The 20,841-nt window shown below is 37.6% G+C and overlaps 1 protein-coding gene and 1 pseudogene across 3 annotated transcripts in view; both read left to right on the forward strand.

Annotated features, from left to right (window-relative positions):
- LOC308255854 (COP9 signalosome complex subunit 5-like) overlaps window positions 1-20,230 on the forward strand; it is a 95,893-nt pseudogene extending 75,663 nt beyond the window's left edge. Inside the window, exon 2 of the transcript in view lies at window positions 19,420-20,230. The product of the transcript in view is annotated as a COP9 signalosome complex subunit 5-like (transcript). The remainder of the gene's footprint in view (window positions 1-19,419) is intronic.
- The window catches only part of LRRTM4 (leucine rich repeat transmembrane neuronal 4), a 745,526-nt gene that overhangs the window by 213,078 nt on the left and 511,607 nt on the right, over window positions 1-20,841 (forward strand). The window lies entirely within an intron of this gene.

Consider the following 20,841-nt stretch of genomic DNA (forward strand, 5'->3'; position numbering starts at 1 on the left):
AAAGTCCTTAACGCAAGCTAAGCTTTCAATAAATACAGGTTGAGAAAAACAAATTAATAACGTCAAACACATCTGGGATAAGAAGGCCAAACCAGAATTATCGTGGCCGTTCTTATCTGAGCTCTATGAAAACTGCATGTTTCCAGCTGAGATTCATTCACAGCTGTATTTAGGTAGTGCAGATGTGCCCAAAGAATCTGTATTCTGTTGGTTAGGAAAAAAATCTGAAAACTTTTTCATAAAAACTGATAAATGCAAGCCTAGTGTCAAATGACAGAACTAAAAGAATTTAGTAACAAGTGTGATGTCTTTTATCAAAGGGGAAGCAGCCATAGGCTGGGGAGTGCAGTGCCTCAGAAGCAGCGGGCACGCTTCCTGAGGGGTTTGGGGAAGAGACAGTTACAGAGCCCTGGGACAGGCCACACTGAGGCAGGGCATGGTTGGCTGGAGGGTGGGATTTCCTGGGGAGGCCAGCAGGTCCTGCTCTCCAGGGGCAGGTGAGCTAGCCAGAGGGAGCGGGAGGATTCTGATAGGTGTATGCTAGGTTTCCTGGACAGGTGTTTCCCATACCTGCTGGCTTACTTTGGTTTAGATTTGTGATGCGGGCTGGGATACTGGGGTGGTCTCCCTCCATGTTGTGCATCCCAACACACAAACTAACTCTATAACTTGTAATTATAATAAGAGCTAATATTTTAAGTGATTAATATTATATAGGTACTTTCCTAAGCACCTAATATATATGAACTCCTTTAATCCGCATTTAAGTTAGAAACTATTATTTTCCCAAGTTTCCCTTTGAAGAAATTGAGACCCAATGAGTTTAAACAACTCACTCAAGGTAATAAAGCTAATAATGGTGAAGCCAATATTCCAGCCCAGGACGGCTTTTCTAAACAACCACACTTTCATCTAGAATACCTGTAGGGTAAGGTTTAACAGTGTGAACTTTATAATCAGAAATACATATTTGATTTGCAGCTATAATAATTTATTAGATGTATGATCTTAAGGAAATCATTTAACCTCTCCAAATCTCTTTTCTTGCCAGTGAAATGGAGGCAATAAAAGCATCTGCCTCCCAGGCCAGTATTTAACACAATGCCTTTTAATTATTAGGTGTTTGTTTGCAAGTAACAGAAAGCCTAAATTAAGCTGGGATAAGCAATAAAGGGAAATGCCTGGCTCATTCAACTGATAAATCCAATGTAAGATGAAATCCAGGCAAGGGTTAGAACAATGTTCCCCAGGACTCGAGATTTTTCCAACTCTGTTCTTCTGCAGTAGCAGCCAAATCTAAAAGTTAGATCCCTTCAGGATTTCATGAGGGTGCCTATAAGGGTGCTGTCTCCTTTTTTGAATGTAAGTATTCTTCCTCCAGCCACCAAACAAATTCTGGGGATGGAAATTCTGTGACTTACTCTGTTTGAAATAACTTTGGTCAGGAAGCAAAGAACAGAGGAGATTGGCATTAGATAATCTGGGCTACTACTCATTGGGGCAAGAGGAATAGCAGCACAGAGGGTGGTGTGTGATCATCAGAGCTCTCCTTAGAAGCAAGTGCCACCCAAACCTGTGTTTCAACACTATGGAAAGAAGGGTGGCTCTCCCAAAGAACTTTTGGATGCTATGGAGAGAAATGATGTTAGACTGACAGCTAATGCATTTTACTAAAAACTATTACTCTTATAGTGTTTTTGTTATAAATATAAATATCTATGTAACGTACTGGAAGCTGACATTTCTATTACAAAACTGGTTCTATGTAATAAACAAACCATGAGAGAGTGACAGAAACAGAGAGAGAGAGAGAGAGAGAGAGAGAGAGAGAGAGAAGGAAGGAAGGAAGGAAGGAAGGAAGGAAGGAAGGAAGGAAGGAAGGAAGGAAATACTAGTTCATGTGGTTCCAAATTCCTAAGTCCCAACTCTCAGTCTTGGACCTTCTCTGGCATATATATACCAAAATCAGATAGATTTTTTCAGAATTGTATGTAGACTCTAGATATTTCACTTTTTAAATCTAATCTTGATGCCTGTTTGATGAAGAATTGTATTGATATTGGGATTTATGAAGGTTTATTTTTACTGTAGAACTAGGAAAGTGTTCCTGGAAGAAGCATTTTTCCCCTAAAGCTATGCTAAACACTTTTTATCATCACCTACAGAGTTTGTATGAAAGCCTTTTTTCTCCCTATTGAATTCATAAATGTTCCAAAACACTTAGAAAGTATCTGTTGTATAAACTGTTACATTTGTCCAATTATTTAGTGAAAGAAGAGTCATTTTGCAGTTCAACTATCATATGGAATCACACACTGAAATGCTAAGAGTTTATTCTCAAAGTGGGTTAGAGTCTCCAGATGCATAGTTTTTAATGTCAATATATTTTACTTAAAGAGGTATATTTGGATCACGTAAGAGAGGTGCTAAAGTCACATCATAGTGAAGCTTGGAGGAGGTTACCCTTATATAGGAGAAGTTGTATTCACCCTTCCAAATCCCAGGAAAATGTGCGGGTATAATTGAGGGCCTTTTTCATCAATTTGAAAAACAATGCTTTCCTAAACAAAAGGCCCAGTTTAAAATGCCAACTCTACCAATTCTGTAAGACTTTACCCTGATTACCCTTGAAACAACTTCTCCATCTGTAATAGGAAGAAATTTAAAAAAAAAAAAAAAGAAAGAAACACAAAAAAACACCTTTTCCTCCTACAGGTCAGAATTTCATATTTTAAGTTTTAATTTGAAATAATCTAATTCAATACTCTCAAGAGAATGTGGAGAATCATTTCTGTTGAGTTTACAATAAAGCTATTTAGCAACAGAAGATTTCTTTGCCCTATGTTTATATTCCACTGGGTCATATGCTCATACTAAAGGTCCATTAAATTTCTCAGAAATAATACTTTGCCACATTTTTGAAATCTCAAAAAATTCTAAATTTACTTTCTGTGACGATCTTTCTTTAAAAATAAAAGCATCACTCCCTTCCTTGCTCAGGTTAAATCCACACATCAAATTTTGGCATGGTTAAAAATATCTAATGACTCTGAAATGTGAGAGTTTTTCCCCTCAGTTTGGTCTTATCTCACACCAAGTCATAGCACTGAATTTATTTTTTTCTTTCTTCATTCAGCCAACACTTATTTCAAACCTACTGTGTGCTAGAATCAGGCTGCAGGCTGGGCTAGTTTATTTAGATTTTATAATGTCTCTTCTGAGGGAGGCCTCTGCACTTACTGAACTACAATTGCCTTTTGGTTATGTAAGACTGATTTAGAAGAGAAAATACATTCATTTACATACCTAAGCTTTCCAATAAAAGGCAAGCTGAAAAATTGATTTCCATTGCAAGCACACACACATAGACTAACACATTTTATCAATAAAATCTAATTTCTCTTTCTCTAGGCTGATAACTTTGCAGAGGGGGAATCTATGCAGGTATGCAAGAGAGAAATGTTTTTCTATTCTTTTATCAAGGGATGTATTAAGACAGACAGATTGAAATGCATCAGTTTCTAGTAACCAGCAGATGGTGCTTTTAGTAATAAGTTTATAAAAGGTTACTTGAATATCCTGTCTGTAGAGTTTTTATTTGTTTGTTTGTTGTTTTGATAAAACTAACTAGAAATAAGACACAGCAATATTTTGCCGTGACATGAAGCAATTCTGTATTTTTATTGTTAGTAATGTATATAGTTACAAAGCTCAGCATAGTTTTTACAACACTCCTATTAGACACCTTCCAGATAATGAAATGAAATATTTTAAAAGTTGAAATTAATATAAGTATTATAACCCACTGATTTAATTAAGTGCTGTATCTTTATGTAGTTGGAGTAATTTAACTTCCAGCATAATTTTAATTACAGATAAACTCACATGTATTGCTTGAACTCATGCTACTTTTATTTTACATTTTCTTTGTTTGTAAAATAATCATTAAAATGTTAAATGACTTATATGGGTACAATCACAATGAAGGTAAATTCTTGATCTCTAATAAGAACAGCTGTATTAGCATTTGCCCTTGGTATGTTTTATTTGGTCTCTTTCTTTCAGTTCTGACCTCCATTTCTCTTAAATCAACTTATTTGTATCATGCTCTTCTAGTTGGCCATCTCAAATTCTTTTTAATCAGAAATTGATTTTAAATAAATGCACACTACTAGGCAATATACAGTGTTTAACAGCATAATAATAATTTCCCATGAGTTGTATGAAGAGATTAGCAAGGAAAACATATCAATTTGATTTTTGTGGAAGAATTGTACAGAACCATTTGAATTCATCACATTGTGAATACTAAATGCATTTTAAAAGCATGAAAGGTTTCATTCTCCCTCCATGGCCAGTGTTTACTAGATGGAAAATTAAAGATGTTGATAAGACTATCTTAGAACTCTCCTTTATCAGCTAAAATTTAGGAAACTGCAATTACTTTTTTTATTATTGTTTTTACCGTTTTGTCCCTTGTTGGAGTGTCTTAAGCCTCTGTATTGTGCTCAATTGGATCTCTCATTTTTGCCTTGAATGTGAATAGACCCAGCTAATCTGACATTAATAAAGAAAAGGGAGGGCACAGGCACTAGGGTACCTGGAAACCTTAGAAAATAGCAAAATAAGAGTGATGGAGGGTAAATGGTGAGCCTCAAGCTACTGGGACACTTTCACCTGAAAGATCCGAGAGGTAGGGGATTATATTTTTACCTTTTACTTTTTGTACTTCCTTAAAAGTCAATGAAAAGGGAACTTGCCTTGTAAGTGGGCAATGCTGGGTGGGATACTTGATGATAGTTTTCATAAAATACAGCAAAGTAGATCAGCCTGGTTTTGAATCCCTGATTAAAAAGCACACATGAATTTTTACCTTTAGGGGTGAATAGGGCATCCTCCAGAAACAACAAATCTTGACTTTAGTAAACAAAATCTGCGCATGACAGTGACCTTAAAAAACGAGGTTTCCTTAGTTGTTTTTCTTTTTAAATATGTTTTTGTTGATTTCAGAGAGGAATGGAGAGGGAAAGAAAGATGGAAACATCAATGATGAGACAGAATCAATGACCAGCTACCTCTTGCACACCCCACTCTGGGGATCGAACCCGAAACCTGGGGATGTGCCCTGACCAGGGATCGGACTGTGACCTCCTGGTTCATAGGTCGATGCTCAACCACTGAGCCACTCCAGCGGGGCATTTGTCCTTAATTTTACAGCCAATAAGCTGTTGTGCTTATTATGAATTGTGCCCAAAGTGTGGCACTCATTCAATTTATACTCATATTTGAGGACTTCTCACTATAAAACTAGACATGTTTAATCTTCCATAATTCCCAATTACTTTGACCTTGTTCCTATAAGACACAGGAAGAGGAGACATGTGAACAAGTTGAAAACATTCAAGAACTCTCACTGGTTTCTGGGTCAAGTAGAAGGAGGTTTTACAAAGAGGAGAAACTGTGAAATAAGTGTTATTCTTTAAAAAAATCCATTCTAAAATTATAATTATCACTGTAGTATCAAGGAAAACAGTAAACATACTGCATAAATAAATTGACACTGGCTGTTCCTTTACCCAAATTAGATAAACTATCCTATTTCAAGCCTAAATGATATTAAGTAAGGAAATGATTAGATTTGGGCTCTATCCCTTGAAAATACTTGCCAGGTGTCATTTTAATTTTCAGCGAAAAGTAATGTGATCTGCAGCAGTTCTTTGGAAGTTTTAGGTCTGAGTTTATTTTCCTGTGGTGCTTTTAAGTCTATAAATGTTTAGTTTGAACTTCTGTGTGTCTTCACGTGAGCCACATGTAACAGTTTCATGATATGCCATTTAAGCATACTCATTTACCATAAAACATGCTTTAAATGAAATTAAGTGCTAGAAATGAAAAGGAAAATGTTGATTTGGAGAGTAAAACAATAATACACTAGTTTTATATCTTCTGAGCAAATAAAATCCTTCATATTTGTCTTTATTAACATCATCACCAACATAGAATGAGTCCATTTACTTTGACAGTTCTTAGATGAGAGGCTGTTTTCAATAGCCAATATGTAGTCAATGGTTTTATGTTTTATCTATGTGGAGAACAGAAATAAACTAGTTAGTCAAAAGTATTTAAAAAGTCAAATAAAAAAGATTGCCCTTCAGACTTTCATTAGCCCCTACCTTAGCATTGTCTTGACTAAACTGATGTTTTATTGATTCTGAAGGATCATAAATAGCGTGATCTAATTTTATGAATACCATTTGATATCTAAATGTCTATTTAGGGATAGATTTACAAATATAAAACACAGTGGGAATTTGCATGTCATCCTTGCACAGGGGCCATGCTAATCTTCACTGTACCATTCCAATTTTACCATATGTCCTGCCAAAGCCCTAGTGCCCAACCGTAGATGAGCAGATAAAAAAGCAGTGGTACATTTAGTACACAATGCAATACTACTGGGCCATAAAAAAAGAAGAAAATCTTATCCTTTGTGACAGCCTAGATGGATCTGGAGATTATTAAGCGGAGTGAAAAAGCCAGTCAGAGAGAGACAAATACCATATGATTTCACATATATGTGGAATTTAATGAAAAACAAAACAAAAACAAAATAGAAACATACTCACAGATACAAAAAACAGACTGACAGTTAAAGGGAAAGGAGGTTGGGGGACTGAGTGAAAAAGGTGAAGGGATTAAGCAAAAAACAACCAACCAAACAAAACACTCATAGACACAGACAACAGTGTGAAGAGGGAAAGGTGGGTGGAAAGAGGTAGAAGAGGGTAAAGAGGAGATAAATAGTGAATAGTGATGGGAAAAAACTTGCCATTGGGTGGTGTATATATACACAGTATATATACACTGAGTGGTCAGATTATTATGATCTCTGAAAGCATAATAATCTAGCCACTCAGCATATATATCTTACCTAATAAAAGAGAAACATGCAAATTAACCATCACTTGGCTATGTTCGCAGCCAATCAGAGTGAGTATGCAAATTAACCCAACAAAGATGGAGGTTAATTTGCATATGCAGGCTTGGAGCGGAGCGGAGTGAAGCTTGCTATGAGGGGAAGTGGGGCGGTGGAGGGAGCTACTGTAGTGGAACTTCAGACAGAAGCGAGGACTTGCGGCTCCAGGCCGCCCGGGAGCGAGGAGGTGCCAGCTTCCGGGCAGCCAGGGAGCGGGAACTTGCCAGTTCCTGGGTGGCCCAGGACCAGGGACTTGCCGGCTCCCGGGTGGCTGGGAGTGAAGCCAGGGGAAGGAAGGCCTATTCTTGCATGAATATCATGCAACGGGCCTCTAATATATATATATATTAGAGGCCCGGTGCATGAATTTGTGCATGGGTGGGGTCCAGCCAGCCTGGCCAGGGGGAGGGGACATGGCAGTTGGCCGGCCTGCCTGCTGGTCAAACTCCTGGTCAAGGGAACAATTTGCATATTAGCCTTTTATTATATACGATATACACTGAGTGGCCAGATTATTATGCGTTCAGAGATCATAATAATCTGGCCACTCAGTATGTATGTGTGTGTATATATATAAATATATATATATAAATATATATATATACACACACACATATATATATATTTATATTTATATTTATACTTTTATATATAAATATAAGAAAGAATAGTTATACAATATTATTTATCTTCTTCAGTTGCTTCCAATGTTTTGTTAGCATCAGTGTTGATTAATATTTACCAATGTTGAAACTTTTTTGATACTTATTATTCATTGTCCTCTATAAAGATAGTTACAATTTCTATTTCCACCCTGGTATATGAGAATATTTGCTTTGCCAGTTTCCAACTGTGTTGAAACATTTGAAAAAAATCTACGCCACTTGGATTGCTGAAAACTAACAATTCACTGTTTCACCTTGAATTCTTTGAAACTATTTACAACTGACATGGAGCACCTGCTGAATTACAGATTATTGTTGTAATTGTTTATTCAGGTCCTTAGGCTATGCTATTTCTAACCTTTACTGAGCTTTTGCTATGTATCATTCTTTAAAACTCTTTACATACTTATCTCCTTTGATCTTGACAACCACCCTGTTTGGGAGGGACTATATATTTCTTTTTACAAATAGAAAATTAAAGTTTAATCATGTAATTGGTCCCAAATTATAGCAGTTCAAATCCAGAACCACTGTGTCTCTGTTTAAAAAAGAGAAACCTTACAAGAAGATGAAAAGAAAAAAATTGATTTTATTTACAATTTGAAGTAAAACTATCACCAAAGCTAGGCTTTTACCATCCCGCAGAAACTATCAGAGAGGGGCACTCTCTTCCTTGATGATTACATTTCAAAAACATAGTCCTCAGATCCTTGTAACTGGCACTTCTGGCTTGTAACACTGGAAAGGAGTTTCAGGTAGAGAAAGAATTTAAAATTATATTGCCCTTTGGATTAATTTGTTCTAAGAAAAGGGAAGTTAGGAAGAAACCTATCAAAGGTTTAGTAAAGCTGAGAACTTTTAAGGCATTCTTAGTCACTCACAATAACATTTGATAGTCAAAGATATTAACTCTCTGTAAGTCATGCTTATGGCAGATAATCTGTATTTGTTATAGAAAGATGAGAAACAACTGAGTGGAGGAAGACATTTAATTAGACTAGTTATTTATATGTTATGCAAATGAGTTTGTTTTCCTCTGGTGCAAGTCCATAAATGTTTAGTTTGAACTTTTGTAATTAACAGTGTGTTTTAAACATTGTTCTTTGTAACTAACAGCACTCTACCATATCATTCTAAATTTCTATTTGACACCTTATCAGTGTTTTATAATTAATATGGACTCCTACTATTTCCTGTAGATTGTTTTCAACCTAATAATAAAAATGTATACATGCTATTTATTATTCTAGAAAAACATTTATTTTTGCATAAAATAGTAGCATATTGTTATTATCTTATAGGACATTCTATATTTTTCTAGGTACTTTGCATATAATCCTTTCAAGAGCCCAAACAGAAGGTGTTATTTTTAGTTCTATATTTCTGATAACAAATTTAATCACAGTGGTATTAAGTTTCTTCCCTAGGGTTACACAGTTAATAAATTATCTGGCAGAATAACTTTTAATTAGTAAGCCTGCCAAGCATAGAGCATATGATGTTAAGTGAAAAAGCTGTTTGAAAAATAAGTATGTTAGGATTCTATTCTTAGAAAACATATATATGCATATACATATATGTATGTATGTATGTATAAGGGGCTATAAAAGATCTGAACAATGTTTACATTGACTATAGACAATCAATTTTATTTTTGTTAATATTTGAGCATGGGTTATATTTTTAATATTATGTAATAAATATTTATTTTTAAAAGTTATGATTAATGTACCTTTGTTCACTGTACATTAAAGTGCAGCAAAATGGAAAACAAACCAACAAAATGTACCTAGATTATGAGAAGCACCATAATATAGAAACCCTCTATTACTCTTTTCCAATATTTAATTATCAAGAAAACCAAATAAATAGATAAAACCTAGATGCTTTAAATATTATAAAAAATCTTGATTTAAAACATATATGCATGTAAATTTGTGTTATACAGTCATCTGAAATGTAGACAATGATCCAAAAAGTACCTCTTTAGCCACAGAGTATATTATAAGTTACCCTAGAGGCCTGGTGCACAAAATTTGGGCACAGGGGTGGGGGGTGTTTCCCTCAGCCCAGCCTGCACCCTCTCCAAGCTGGGAACCCTCAAGGGATGTCCAACTGCCCATTTAGGCACAATCCTCCCGGGCCTAAATGGGCAGTCACACATCCCTCTCACAATCCAAGACTGCTGGATCCCAACTGCTTGCCTGCCTGCCTGCCTGATCACCCCCTAACCACTCCCCTGCCAGCCTGATCGATGCCTAACTGCTCCCCTGCTGGCCCTTATTGCCCCTAACTGTGCTCCCTTGCAGGCCTGGTCCCCCCTAACTGCCCTCCTCTGCAGGCCTGGTCCCCCCCAACTGCCCTTTCCTGCAGGCCTGGTTGCCCATAACCACCCTCCTCTGCAGGCCTGATCGCCCCCAACTGCCCTCCCTTGCAGGCCTGGCCCCTCCCAACTGGCCTCCCCTGCTGGCTTGATTGCCCACAACTGCCCTCCCTTGCTGGCTATCTTGTGGTGGCCATCTTGTGTCCACATGAAGGCGGCCATCTTTGACCACGTGGGGATGGCCATCTTGTGGGTTGGAGTGATGGTCAATTTGCATATTACATCTTTATTATTTTAGGATTATCAACAATTTAGAGATAGAAAATGATCTTTGGTTCAAAATTGAGGCTAGCATTTCCCACTGCAATGTTTTCTTCTCTCTTTTTTTTTTCATTTCACCATAGACTTTTGTAGTAAATAATAGATATTTGTTCAAAGTGGCATGTAATAATGTATTAAAATATTTTGATTTTGAGCAGAGTATGGTTTCCTAAGGAATTTAGATATTATTGGGTAGCCTTTGGGGAATCATTAAGGTTTATTTTATTATTGTTATTATTATTATACAGGTAATATGTTGGTATTATTTATTTCCGGATGAATACTTGGTCAACAGTATGTGGGATAAACCAAAGTAGAGGAGAGATAGGGGGTGAGAATGCCACACAGAGCCCTAGCTGGTTTGGCTCAGTAGATATAGCATCGGCCTGTGGACTGAAGGGTCTCTGGTTTGATTCTGGTCAGGGGCACATGCCCGGGTTGCAGTTGCAGGCTCAGTCCCCAGTAGGAGGTGTGTAGGAGGCAGCCAATCAATGATTTTTTTTATCATTGTTGTTTCTATCTCTCTCTCCCTCTCCCTTCTTCTCTGAAATCAATATAAAAAATATATTTTAAAAAAAAGAATATCATGCAAGTGATCAGGATAGCAATAGTTAAACAGCAGATAATATGTGCTAGGCCTATAAAGAAAATGAAAGATTATATGGGACAAATGAGCATTAGGAATGATGCTTAGGGATGTCAGGATGAGGGGAAAGGTAGATAAGGATATCATAGCAATAGTTCCCAAGAGGTCGTTTTGTTAATGAAGGTAGGTTTTGATTTAAACAGTCTGACAATCTACCTCTATGATATGGGTTAGATTTTCCTAAATGATGGAAGAAAATAAAACAACCTAAAAGCATGATGTGTTTTTTTTCTACAAATTTATTTACTCTGAAATGTATTTACTGTAGCTGTAGGCATACTAGTACACCATTTTTTTTTCCAATAACTTTTCCTTTTGTTTTCATCATAGTGATCATATAAAAGATTTTAGTACTAAAACACTTATTTATTTTATTTTTAAAAATATATATTTTTATTGATTTCAGAGAAGTAAGGAGAGGGAGAGAAAGCTAGAAACAATAATGATGAGAAAGAGTCATTGATTGGCTCCCTCCTGCACACCCTCTACTGGGGATAGAGCCTGCAACCCGGGCATGTGCCCTGACCTGGAACCAAACTATGACCTCCTGGTTCATAGGTCGACACTCAACCACTGAGCCATGCCAGCTGGGCACTAACATACTTATTTATGTACTCAGTCAATATCTCAATATTCTCCTTAACATTGCATGATCTAAAAGAGCCATATCAAATACCGATTTTGGTTTTAGAGTTATTTGAGTTGGTATTTGTTTACATTTTTCTTTTCTTCGGAGTAGGTCATGATTATTAGATGATGAATTTTCATTTACTTAGATGAAATTTTAAAAAGGACTTAAGGTTTAAGTCACAAAATATAAGTATGTGTATATGTGTGTGTGTGTGTGTGTGTGTGTTTAAGAACATATAGGTTATTATTATGCAAAGCTGAAATGATGGAAGTATGAGTGTTATGAACCATAGTGAAATAAATGATAATTTTTATATAAATTTATAAAAAAAACTATATAACTTGATAAATATTTTTTGCTCTAAACATGAAATTTTTAAGTTGAGATTCAAAGTAGATAATTGAAGCTATGTGTACTTATCTAAAATTATCTAGTAATGTCAGCACTGTAACACTGCATTTACATAATTATGTTAATAACTTATGATGTAACTGAATAGGATTCAATAAAAGCATTTTTCACTGATTGAAGCAATCACAGTCCAGAAGGGGTTGAAATACAACATGAATAAGCAGGTCAGTTTTACATCATTAGAAAGATTTAAGTGACATCTAATTAGCACTAAGGGATTATATAGTTTTATAGAATAGAAAACACTATTGAGTAATAAATGGGAGAAATTCAGATTTATAACAGTGACATTCAGGTACTTAAATAGATTGAAGTCAAACAAGTTTTAAAAGAAGCATCACATGTTTCAATAGCTTGGGTGTCCAAGGTGGGGATTTGGGGTATGAGTGGAGGTTATGGGCACTCACTAACACTTTAATATTAATGGATAATTAAAAGGCATAATAGACTGTGCTTTCTAGTCATTTGTGGAATAATAAACAGAAAACTATCAGAGTCCAATGCCCTCTACATAGATTGCCTTATATACATTTAGAATGGTCAGGGTAAGAGTAAATAAAAAATTTACTTTCATTTCTCCTGACAACTCAGGATTTTCAGTTCAATATTTAGCCTGTCCTCATTTTCTAACAAGGCTAGCTGGGATTCACAAATGTCTTGTCCTTTTGAAATTTATTTTTAAGTCATGTCTAGCCTCTACCTCAGCTGACAACCAAACTCGTCTTCCCTTCCTAAGTGCTTCTTTATTCATGCTGACTCTTCCTAGTGACTCTACTTTGGTGGCCCATCATGACCCTTCAATAAACATCACATGTGCTACTGATACCGAATTTTTGGACTGGAACCCAGATTCTTTGTCCGCTGGAATCGAAGAATGAATCCACAGACAGAAAGTGGTACAGCAAAGATGGAGATTTATTCAAGAACAAGTACAGACTCCCAAGTAGGGAGGGGAAAGAGTCCCACTAAGTTCCTCTTCCCAATGGCTTATAAAGGCTGCAGATCATGGTGCCTTGATATTCCCTCTGATTGGTCAATATTCCCCTTCAAGTTGGTTACTATAGTAACTCCTAGGCTCAAAGGTTGAACCTCAAATGGGACATGTGAGGTTCTTCCCCCTCCTTCCTTATTGTTTTCCCATTCACTTTGGGCTTTCTTCTCCTCCTTCTGAATGAAGAGCTTCCTTCTCTTTATTTTGTAAATGTGACTTTTCTTGGCTACTTCCAGTTCCCTTGTCTTATGGAAATATACCTGTTGCTGCCTCCTTGTCTTATGAAAATGTAACTGCACCTGGCTTCCTTGTGTTGTGGAAATGTACCTTCTCCTAGTCTGCAGCCCCACGCTTTTCCCATGGACCCCAATTCTAAAAAAATCCCTAAGCCTGCCTATGTCCCCCTAAAATTCCTGTTTCACTACCATTTACTTAACCAATATGTAGTACTTACAGTCTTTGATATATGCCATCTGCTGTGCTAACCACTTTATAAGTATTAACCCTGGTGATTTTTCCGAAAAAACCTGATGAGGGAGACATGTAGCAGTGCAATCACCTGCACTTTAACATTGAGGAAACGGAGGACTTGAAACTTGCACAATTTCTTGCAGCCAGTAAACAGAGTTAAATCCCAAGTATTCTCTCCAGAGATCCAGAGATTATGCTCTTACCCTAGATACTCTGTTTTCTTCTATATCAACAGCACCTATCCCTTAGGTGCCCCAAATTAATTCCTTCTGAGTTCCAGATTTCACCCATATCCTTAGAACCAGCAGAAATAGGTGAGTTTTAATCCATTCAAAAATGATATAAAGAAAACTGTTTGTTTTGTTGTTTTTTAAAGGCCCAGGCATTTAATGTGAACCTGAGGCACTGTTTACAGTTACATTTGAATTCCATTGATTTTTTTGCAAAAAGTACTCAGTACCCTCAAATAACTTGGGGGTATTTTGCGGCAGTATTTGCAAAGCTCTACTTAACAATGAAAACCAAACTTTGCAGTCTACTGAAAATGAAAGGTCATACTGAAAATGAAAACGCAAGAATTTTGAGAGAGATTTAAATCTTTCAAATATATTATCAAATTCTTTAAGAATAAGAGTTTGTTTTAGTTCAAATGGTAGGCTAAACACAAATCATTTAAATATATGTGTACACACATATGTATAATATACACCTACCACATATACTTGTATCTATAGTAATAAACACGCAATATGCTAATTAGACCAGGCAGCAGAACAGCGGAACAACTGTCCAGATGACCTTCCAGAGGAAGCCAGATCTGCGAGGGCTGAGCCTCTTGCATGATTTTCCTGCATCAGGCTGCTAGTAGGTATATATTATGTGGTAATTGCTATCAGTGGGGTGTCTTCTGCAGCCCCACCTGTTATCGGTGGAAGTGGAATTCTTGAGAGGTCGCAAGGAAAGGAATTTCCTGAGACTCGCCTGGGAAGATGAGTGATATTTATTTCCATGGAATTAAACCCCTAGGTTTTCAGGGTTCCATTTCCTTCCCTCCCACCATGGAAATGTCCAATCTTGTCTTCGTAGGGCTAGAATTAAGCCAGTGCCCAGAGTCTCCACTCCATATTAAAGCACAGGCCAGTCCAGCATCTGGCTAGCTTAGCTTGCGTCCACATGGCAGGATAGCTCATGGGTGAGTGCAGGTCATGGAGCCAGAGACTTACAAGAGCCAGAACACAAGCGAGTGGGAACTTTTTGTCAGGGGATTACATATTCCCAATTTTTCACAAGCTTGCATCGGCCCCACCTTCCTAGCAATGACCATTGTTCCCTGGGCTACACTGACAGGCAAGCACCTTTCCTCCCTTACTCTGACTCCGCTGTGCATGCACCCATCTCTCCCTCCGACTTCACAGCACATGCATGCATCTCCCCCTTTGTTTGATCCCTCCCCCTGGGATCTGTGGGGAATGGACTAGTGATTCCCTGGGGAGCAGGAAGCTGCAGTTTCCTGGTGACGCTCCCCAGATGACCATGCTTATAATGCCTGACTTCCCCTTGGCTCTCTTCCTATTATCAATATTAATAACTAGCTCACTGTGACAATAACAAAATTATTATATCCATTGTTGCAGTGCTTACTGTTATTAAAAATTAATTAATCCTGGTGGTCTGGTACAGGTAAGTATCAACATATTGGTTGTAGTTGTCTGATCTCCTTTCCTGTAGCAGATGCTGGGCTTTTATACACGGAGAGAAGCCTTTGCTGCCACATCAGACAGCAGTCTTGTGACAGATGTTCTGTGGCCAATGGAAAGAGTGCAGATGAAAATAACAGTCTCTCCATGCTTGTGAGTCCACAGCTGAAAATGAGCAGTTGTCCCCATTCCAGACAACTGCTATCAAATTCATAGAACCTTGAAATAATTTGCAGCCTGCCCTGCACTAGAATGAGGCCCACACAGTCCTTGAGGCTGGCAAGCTCTGCACTACTGAAACAAAAGCCTGCTTCATTTTCCTCTTCTGAAAATTCTTCTGTTGGAACCAATGACTATAAAACCAATATTAAAAGCTACCTCGGTGATTTTGCTCATTTTGCATTTTAATGTATCTTTTCTGTTACATAAGTAATATATTTTCTTTATGGGTAATTTTTTAAAAAATAGATAATAATGGCAAAATGGAAGCCATTAATAATCCTATCTAATAGAGATAACCATTTCTAATATTATAGTGCTTACCCTTCCAGGCATTCACAAATATATACACATACACACAAACACATGCACAAATTTTAGGTAAATAAAAATATAAGCTTAGCATACAATTTTTTAACTTCCCCTTTCACTTAATATTACCTAACAAAAATGTTTCTATGTTAATGGGGAAGAGAGGAAAACTTACCCTCTTTTTCCTCCTGCTTTTCCTGGAATAATCAAATTGGCATGGCACAGATTAACAGGAGAAAATAAACAAATTTAATTATGTATGTATACAATGTTTCCCTTAAGAATACTGGACAAATCAGACAGTTGAGGATTATATGTCCTGAGCTAAGAAGAAGGGGGATTGTGGTTGGGGACTTCAAATGACAGGTAAGGAAATTCACAGGGAAATGGAAAAGCAAATGTTTGATAAATAAATGTTTGCTGGACCATCTTTAACAGTGGGACATAGAGATCACCAATCAGAGGGGCTTGCTAGGTTCCTCTCTATCTATCACACTTAGTTCATTTTAAACTATCATTATCTGTGATGCTATCTCCCTTCTTGGGCAGGTTCTCTATCTGAATTATTTTAGGTGGGTAGTCAGGGAGTCAAAGGTTCCTCCTGAGTCATGTGACTTATTGAAAATAACCAGCTTAAAATAATCATATTTTGGGTGAAAATTCTGCTCCTTCAGGAACAAGAAAACTTTTTTCTGTAAAGGGCAAAATAAGTATTTTAGACTTTGATGACCACAACTCTGAAATGTTGCCATTGTAGCTAAAAGCAGCCAGTTAAATAAATGTGTGTGTGTGTATTCCAATAAAACTTTATTTATAAAAGCAGGAAGTGTGCCAGAACTGACTGATAAGTAACAATTGTCTATTCTTGACTTACACTATTATTTTAATACTAGAGGCCCGATGCACAAAGATTCGTGCAAGAATGGGCCTTCCTTTCCCTGGCCGCTGGCACTGCCTTTGCTCTGGCAGAAGCCACCTTTTAGTTCCAGCCCGGAGCTGCCTTTCTGCCTTCCCAGGCTGCCCAGAGGCCCAGAGTGGCTGGGACGGTGCCGAACGCCTGCGCTGTCACCATGGCGACGATGCAAGCGTCCCTCCCCGCCCCCACCAATCGGTGCCTGTGTATGCAAATTAACCCTCTATCTTTGTTGGGTTAATTTGCATATTCACTCCTGACTGGCTGGTGGGCATCGCAAAGGTATGATCAATTTGCATCTTACTCTTTTATTAGTGTAGATGGGTATAAGTTTCCATGATATGGATATATTATGATTTTTTAAGCCTTTTGCCCCAATAGGATATTCCATGTGCTTTCATCGTTTCATTATTATAAAAACTCGTGCACTGCCAAGAATTCTATGGCAGGCATTCCTCCTAGTGCAGTAACTAGCATCCCTGGGGGGTAGCTTTCCTATCAATTTCAATTAACAACTCTCCCAGCCTCACTGGACTTCTAGGCCTCCTTCTTAGCCAGAGGGCCTCTGTGGACTTTGGATTTCCTACACAATGTTGTCTCTAGGGTGTCCCATCTCATGAGAGAAGTTAATTACAAGACAGCTTTAATGGGGGTGCTGTTTTATTATGGTCACATTGGCACGCCACTTTGCAGACATTCTGCAACATTTTTAGCATTTGAATGGTTATTTTACATAACTGGAAAGGTTCATGAAGTTTATTTCTCATGTTTGCACATTTCCTAAGCTCTAGGAAAGGGAAGAAGAGGAACTCAGCCATTTGCCATTGTGCCCTTCCTGCAAGACCTGTTCATTTGATTTTTTCAGGATATGTTGATATTCTAATATTATTTAGAGTGCATTATTTGAAATGTGCTCCAGCTCTGCCTTTCTGCATTGGAAATGATGAACAAAGAATCTTCATTAAGCAGTTTTATTTCTGCCCTCTCATTCTAACTCATATTATTCTTTTTTGTGAACGTGTTAATGAATAGAAATGTTTAAGTTTTGTGTTCTTTTTGTTTAGGTATACTTTTGTTTGATTTGCAATTTGTATGATCTATGCCAGGAGATTCTGAATTTTAAGTTAGATTCTTTTGTGATTTTTAGTTTGGGGTTAGTGTTTTATTGTTGTTGTTTTTGAGTTAAAGTTTGTGTGCATGTTACAGAGATTTAGAATGTGCTGAGCTATCACCCCAAATGCCTAAATATAGCATATTTTGATAGAGACTACTATAAAATAAAATAGTTTTGTCTAGGAGAGAATATATGTATCTTATGTCAAACCTTGTCAATGTACATACATAGCTGTGATGATAGATGTGTGGATGATATAAGAAATGTCAGAAAATGTAATGATATTTATTCCCTCTCTTACATAGTGTGGCTTAATGGAGAGCATTCCACTATGACAGCACAATAAATAGAGGCTAATGAGTATTATTTAAAATGATAAAGAAATAGATACCTATAAAGCTCATATGCATATATGAACTAAAATCCTCAAAGTAAAAATGGCTAGTAAGTTGAAACTGTCTGACATTAAAAATCAAGTAGCCTATTATTGAGAATTGGAACAGTAACCAATGTAATCATCAAAACTGAGTTAAGCTGGGCTGTTGTGGCTCAGTGATTGAGCCTTGACCTATGAACCAGGAGGTAACAGTTGGATTCCCAGGTAGGGCACATGCCTGGGTTTCGGGCTGGATCCCCAGCAGGAGGTGTGCAGAAGGCAGATGATCAATGATTCTCTCTCATCATTGATGTTTCTATCTGTCTCTCCCTCTCCCTTCTTCTCTGAAATAAATAATATATATATATTGAAACTGGAATTTTAGAGGTAAAATAGGACAGGTTTAGGAATTTTAGAAATTTTGGAAATTAAGGGGAGCATGGAAGAAAGCACCGGCTGCAGAGCAGCAGAAGATATATTTCCATAGAATAGGGCAGTGGTCGGCACTCATTAGTCAACAGAGCCAAATATCAACAGTACAACAATTGAAATTTTTTTTGAGAGCCAAATTTATTAAACTTAAACTTCTTCTAACACCACTTCTTCAAAATAGACTCACCCAGGCTGTGGTATTTTGTGGAAGAGCCACACTCAAGGGGCCAAAGAGCCGCATGTGGCTCGCGAGCTGCAGTTTGCCAACCAATGGAATAGGGGAGCTGGGAACAGCAAAAGGTCTCTATTTACAAAATAAAGAGAAGGAAGTCCTTCATTCAGAAGGAGAAGAAGAAAGCCCAGAGGGAATAAGGAACAATGGGGAAGGAGGGGGGAGAACCTCACATGTCCCATGTAAGGTTCAACCTTTGCCCAGGAGTTACTATATTAACCAGTCTAGGGGCATAGTGACCAATCAGAGGGAATATCAAGGCACCAGGATCTGCAGCCTTTATAAGACATAGGAAAAAGAACTCAGTGGGACCCTTTCCCCCTCCCTACTTGGGAGTCCATTCTGTGGGACCCTTTTCCTCTTCCCTACTTGGGAGTCCTTTCTGTGGGACTCTTTCCCTCTCCCCATGTGGGAGTCTGTACTTATTCTTCAATAAATCACCACCTTTGCTATACCACTTTCTGCCCATGGATTCAATCTTCGATTCTGGGGGACAAAGAATCTGGGTTCCAGTCCAAAAATTCCATATCAATATGAGGCTAGTATGAGTTAGCACCTGTGGTTCTGAAGGTTCAAAGCCCACGCCCCCCACACTCAAACACCTAGTGAGGTAAGGTAGCATCTTGATCATGGAGGCCAAAGCTTCTCCAGTTACTAGTGGTGGTGGCACCTGGAGTGGTATTGCTTAGAAAACATGGGAATTGACCAACATGCAGGAAGCCAAGGGCATCTATGAAATCTACAAATACAACAAAATCTCAGCATTGGCTCTATTGAAAATGGTGATGCACGCCAGATCAGGAAGCAATTTGGAAGTGATGGCAGATCCTGGGAAAGATGGATGGTGAAATGATCTTTGTGGACAGTTTTGCTTTTCCTGTAGAGGGCGCTGAAACCCGAGTAAATGCTCAGGCAGCTGCATGTGAGTACATGGCAAAGTATGTAGACACCACCAAACAGGTTGGCTGCCTTGGAAAGGCAATTGGCTGGTTTCATGGCCCCCCTCTTACTATGGCTGCTGGCTTTCTGGGATCGATGTCAGCACTCACATGCTCAATCAGCAGTTCCAGGAGCCATTCCTAACGTGGCCATGGACCCAACAAGTACAGAATCTACAGGGAAAGTGAATCTTGGAGCCTTTAATACACACCCAAAAGGCTACAACCTTCCAATCAAGGACCTTCTGAGTCCCAGACTATCCCACTTAATAAAATGGAAGACTGTGGTGTACACTGCCAACAATATTAAGCCTTACTTAGAAGGCTCATATTTTGAGTCCTCTTTGGTTTGCAAATTGCTTGGGCTTTTGTGGAATAAATACTGGGTGAACATGCTGAGCTTCTCTAGCTTGCTTACTAATGCAGACAAGCCCACCACCAGGTCTTTGATTTGTCTGAAAAGTTAAAACAGTCAGAAGCCCAGCTGGGATGAGGGAGTTTCACATTGTGTTTAGAAACACAGGACCAGAAGTGGGAAGACAAACTTGCCAAAGCTACCTGAGATGCTATACAATTACCTTAGAAGCTACCCATGGATTGGAGTTTCAGGTTTTTAAGGATAAACCATTTAATCAAGTTAGCACCTCTTAAACAACCACTAAGTAGTACTTTTGCATGAAAACAATCTCAAGGAACAGTTCTAAACCGGTTACCAAAAATCTGATTAGAAGTAGTATTAGGTGCTCTGAAGTGTCCTGAACATTAACATCCTGTAATAAAACTCTTTAAAATAAAAACAAAACAACAACAAAAAAGCACACATATGGAGTTTAAATGGTTCTTATTATACTGGTTATACTGGGACTAAAAATGAGACAGGGACATACTAGTGTCTTTCCATTTTCATTTAGTATAATTATTTAACCTATGGACCTCTTACACATGAATTTGTATTGTATTTTACTAACAATAAAAGAAACATCCCATTTCACATGAATGATTTCATTATAAATATTATTTTTAACATTTTCCCTATAAAGAAGCAAATAAAATGCCAAGTTACATGTGTGTGTGTCTGTGTGTAACAGAGTGCACATGATATATATATATATATATATATATATATATATATATATATATATATGTATATATATATATATATATATATATATA

Source organism: Plecotus auritus (genome assembly GCF_963455305.1).
Source record: "Plecotus auritus genome assembly, chromosome: 8".
NCBI lineage: Eukaryota > Metazoa > Chordata > Mammalia > Chiroptera > Vespertilionidae > Plecotus > Plecotus auritus.